The sequence below is a fragment of the Gymnogyps californianus genome, chromosome 3, assembly GCF_018139145.2.
Source record: "Gymnogyps californianus isolate 813 chromosome 3, ASM1813914v2, whole genome shotgun sequence".
In the NCBI taxonomy this organism is placed as follows: Eukaryota; Metazoa; Chordata; class Aves; order Accipitriformes; family Cathartidae; genus Gymnogyps; species Gymnogyps californianus.
Genome location: NC_059473.1, coordinates 56,159,195 through 56,164,508, shown reverse-complemented (window position 1 = coordinate 56,164,508; position 5,314 = coordinate 56,159,195). Strand labels below are relative to the sequence as shown.

Sequence of the window (5,314 nt, the reverse complement as noted above, 5' to 3'; positions counted from 1 at the left end):
AGCGGTCTGAGAAATATACTACTGCAACTAGAGATGCCAAAATCTCTTTTCCCCCATTGTTTCTTCAATCAATGAAGAAATACAAAGAAGACAAAAAGAAATGGCATTAATTTATGTCTCTGACTGCTTTACACACACCCACGTATCTCAGCAGGATTTCTGGAAATAATGCAAAGCCTCTCCAGCACTTAAGATGCAGTGCCTCCAAATACAACAGAAGATCTCTACAGCCAATAAGCAGGAAAATTTGCATAAAAATGGAAACTAATTTATCTCACCATAAAGAAAATGTTCTGTATCTGGCAAGCAGTACAAGCCTGAATTTGCATACACATCTTTGGAAATAGTACTACAAGCACTGTCAGATGCATTCTGCTGCTACTGTGAAAAAAAGCAGACAGCACTTAGCTCAACAGGTTATTTATTGTTCATTGAATGGGGTGTTTTAGGACATACCTCAACAAAAGACACTTATCCAATTTTGTTTTTAAGCATAAGCATGTGTAAGATATTATAAGAAAAAAAACTTTTTTGTCGACATGTTTTTCCATTTGCTCATCAGCTTCTTGATTTTTTTCTGTGGAATGGCAAAACAAAGCCATGCTATGTTCTCAGCAGGGCTATTTTCATAGTGGAACAAGTTTCAGAGTAATGACTTGGTACCCTTCCACTATTGAAAACATAAAAATAAAAAACTGATTCCTTGTTCTTCCTTCAAAGAGCTGGAAGACAGAATTGCCAGTGATATTCCCGGTATCTCTGTGAGCAAAAAACAACAATAGCAAAAGCTTAGCATACATAATAGAGGAAGGAAGAGACAATGAAAGCAATGCTTGTGTTTATTTTATGCAGTGTATGCACTCAACTGTCACTGACTTCAATGCAAATGCCATTTTCCACAACATCTACAGTATGAGACTGATGGTTTAGGAGCCATACACTAAAGTGGGAAGCAGAGTATAAAATTAGCCAGGCAGACAACCAACAGTCTCCTTGGAAGGTACCATGATGTGGGATGGCAACATACAAACTCCTTTTGCCCAGTCTGCCTTATTAGGAGTTTTCCCATATTCTCTTCTTCTCTCATTTTGCCTTTAAATAAATGAAATAACAATAGGAAAGCAATAGGTCCCCTAGCTACAGTAAACACAGGTGGACAAAACAGATTAAAAGTTCACTTCTTATGATCTTATATTCAAAGAAAATAAAAAGCTCGTGCTGGGACTTGGTGTGGCGTTTTGGAACACAGCTTGCTTTCCTAGCTTACTTGTCTGACCTCTGTACCGAATACCAAAAACTATCAATACAATATGCAGAAATGATGTCAGCCCTTTGATATGGAGGGTGAGGGATGGCTCATTTCGGATATTTGTTTTAATGATATCACAATCACACATTGTGTGTTTTGAATTAAATAGATGCTTTTGAGCTTAAAAAACCTCTATTGATCTTTCAAAATACTCTTTTATTTTTGTCTGGTACTCCACTATGCTCCCTAGCACTATTGCCATTTAAATGACTTCACAGCTGATGCAGTAAACACATTCAAAGATATAAACACCTTGGTTTTATTTTAAAATTGAAACAAATATAACTATCTTTGTCTCAAAAAGCAACTAAGAATTAAAAATCAGTTCCTGGTAACTGCAATGGAAAGCCAAAAGTGGCATGTGCAACGTCACTATGAATCAAACTCATATGGAATCAGATCTGCCAATGAGTCATTTGTCTCACGAAAACTGCACCTCCAAAAAATAATTTCCCAGTTTATACCTCTGACCGTAATAAAAATGAATGAGATGCAAACAAGTGTCTGTAGCTTGCATGCACTGAACTGAACAGCCACTGACATCAGTGCAAATTCCACTTTCCATAGGCTTTACAAGTTGATGCTGATGCTGTAGGATCCAGTATTACGTATCATTAATGAAAGCTAGACATGAAAATAAAATCTGAATTAATACAATATCTTAAAATATATTACTCTAAATGGTCATCTCAAAACTAAATTAAAATTTTCATTTTTATTTCAAGTTTTCACTCTACTTACCTGGTTTATCATCCATATTTTCATATACATGAAGATAAGATCTACACTAAAACTAGATTTTTGGTTTGACACTGACTGCAAAACCCCAAATATTTTTTATCTATCATCTGAATTATTTCCTCTCTGTCTTCCTTCTCCCCAGGCCCCCACTGAATTTCTTTACACATTTGAAGTATCCCAGACTGTTTTCCATGTACTGTGATAAAATGCAGCAGGGACAGGACCACAATTGATGCTGAAACCAATGTTATAAACAACTGGAGAAAAAGAGCACTGCCAGAAGCATGAGGTGATTTGATCATTTTAGGGAAACAATCTTAGTGTTCTGCATAGTTGTGAGTCAGGAAGGAATGAAAGCCCTGTCATGTCCTGTTTTCTCTAACTGCCTTTCAATGAGGATGAACTTGAATGTAGCCTAGATACATTCTTAGGACTTTGTATCTGCAAGTTATGAATAAAGAAGGACATGAATAAAGATCTAAAAGTCTCAAATATCACAAAAACATGAAAGGCATTGCTAGAAACATATCAAAGATACCAGTAGCCTGCAAATTTTCCCAGCTTCCTTGATTTACTCTCAGTGCCAGCCGTCAAAGTTCCAAATGAAGAGAACGAGTTAGTTCAGGACATCCTTGTTCTGAAAAGTAGTAAAGAAAAAGATGAACGCAGATCACTAGTACTTGTTGAATCAACACACAAAGAAATAAGAACTTAGGCTATTCCCACAATATAGAAGTTGAAATGAACACTTTCCTTTTGCAGGCAGTCTCTTTGCAAAGGAAACTACAGGAAAATCTACAGGGTTGATACTTGGCATAGTTTTATAACAAATGGACTGTTCTAACAGTGTGTTTATTCAGCATTTGCCTACTCCCAGTTGGTATAGGTATATGAATTTACACATTTATTTTGGTTTCTATTGGTGTGCTCATTGAGATCTATGTGCTTAGATGACATAAGTTTCTGAAGGTAAAACTTATTTTTATTATATATACTTCTACTGTATTTACTGTGATCTGTAAGTATTGTAATGACGCCTGCAGTATCTTGTCAAGTGTTAGTCTACACCTAAAAGGTGTACTGAGAAATATTTTTTCATAATAATTACATTTAATTCATTTAACTATAACTATTCTTTGGTTACAAAACTACAGGCTGATAACAGCAGTTCTTAATCTAAACCAAACTGCTCTCTACACATGTGGATAAGACCGTCACTATGGTAGCAAAACACCTGGGATAACCTCCTGGGCCATTGAAAAAACTAGTTTTGCTGCTGACTTCAAGAGGACCAGTATTTAGTCTCCCGCTGTACAGAACAACAGATAACGAGCATTTGTTAAATGCTCTGGCCTACCTCTGCTCTCTTGCGGATGTTTGCCCTGGTGAATTTGCCACCTGCCTTCTTAGAAAAAAACCTAAGCTTATTCTCACCAAAATAAAAGACAAGACCCTATATCTTTACACCACATGTTTCCTTTAAAAGAAGATAATGTGTTTACCATCTCTGTGCTTCCTCATCTTGCTTGGACTTCATCACCTTGGCTTATCTCCCATGCAACCTGGTATTTGCAAGTTCAGTAGTTTACACTGAAAACAGTGTAGTCAAAGTATTTTCTTCATTGCACAGACAGAATTTCACATGTGCTCTGTATTGATGTCTTTTCCTGCAACCAGAAACAAGGAAATATGAACTTAAATCCTTTGGCACTCCACTAGTATAAAAATATACTGTCCCACTTTTGAAAAACAGTTCAGTCAATTTTCTGAATGAGTTTCACACGAACAAGGGCGTGTGTTCCTGATGTAAAACCCAGATGCACAAGCCATCCCTCACTGATGAGAATGCAACACTAGCCAAAGTCTAAACCTTAGGGAGCAGAACAGTGCTGTGTAAAACATGGACAAATAATACAGGATTACAGTAACAATATTAATGCTAGAATATTACTAGCTACTTATGCCAGAGAGACACAAAAAACACTTGTACAGGCTTAGGAGATTCACAAACACTCGGCCTAAAACCTGAGCAGCTATTAAATCTTTGGACTTATTTCTACCGCTGGTAAACACATTGTTTCTAATTATGAAATCATTAAGAGGGTGTTCTTCTCAGCAAAGTAGATGCAAAGAAGCAGAACCTTTTCATGTTATGTACCTGCTCTCTGCGTTCAGAGTACCCATGCCCTCTATAGGTAATCATTCCAAAAAGCCAAGGACGGACAATACAGCCAGGTTGCTGTTCCTTACATATCATCAAAACCTCAACTCTGCCTCACAGGTGTCAGAGATAAAACTCCCATTAATCCAACATGGGATCAAATTGCTCAGATTCAGTGAGTCACTCCTAGGAAAACCCACTACAGGTGGAAGTGGTCAGGCTGTTGCTGAGGAGGTGAGTTAAGGCAATCATGACATGTGGATAGATGGCCTAGAGTGTGTAATTTGGAGGTTATTAGCTGCCCAGGTGTCGCCCTGCAGAACGTGCCTTACAAGACATGAGACTCCACCACAGCTTTCTCTGTCTGCTCTTAGGCTGAATAGAGGATTGATAGTTTAAACACAATGCTCACAGCAATTTCATTAATAAAATAGGTGTCAAAGGGTAAGAAGCACACACAGCTATCTCATCCCATTGCAGTCCTTTTTGCATGTTAATAACGATTATTTCCATCTTTCAGCATTTTAGAAGCAAATGGCACTCTCATTCCAGCTGTCCCCTGAATTACTACCACTTCCATCACTGCTGGGACAATGATGCTGGTTTCCAAAGCAGCTCCTGACTTAGACTGCCTCCTGTTCAGGAGCAGGCGTTTGCCATACTTGTTGCAAACTAAAACTTGAGTTCCAGGTGCTCAGTCCATCCAAAAGTCAGATCCCAGACATCTCCAGCTAGAGCTTACTTTGGTGTATGTGAATTATCAGTAAATCCTGTAGCAAAGCCACAGGCCTAAACCTTTTCTTTCAAAGAGGGTAAAAGGAGAAAAGGGAGGTAGTTTTTCATTTTGATTATGCTTTACTATTGTGGCTGCAGGGAAGAGCAAACTTTACAGTTGCCCTAACCAAGTTATTCTTCCTTTTTTGTTGTGGGGTGGGGTTTTTTTGGAGAAAGTGTTCATCATCTTTCTCATTTCTGTGAGCTTTCCACTAATGGCTGTTCCTCAGTTAGCACAGCACAGAACCGGAGTGAATCCATCCCATAGATCCACTAATACTAACCTTTAACTGATGCAAGCATTTGGGATTTACAGTTGCAGAGCATGC

The 5,314-nt window shown here is 38.0% G+C and overlaps 1 long non-coding RNA gene across 1 annotated transcript; it reads right to left on the bottom strand.

Annotated features, from left to right (window-relative positions):
- Positions 1-700: 700 nt before the first annotated feature.
- LOC127014573 (uncharacterized) lies at positions 701-3,671 on the bottom strand. The gene is made up of 3 exons (XR_007766189.1): positions 3,553-3,671; positions 2,589-2,687; positions 701-759 (listed from the first exon to the last, which is right to left on the bottom strand). It is a non-coding gene; the product is annotated as an uncharacterized LOC127014573 (long non-coding RNA).
- Between the last annotated feature and the right edge of the window lie 1,643 nt (positions 3,672-5,314).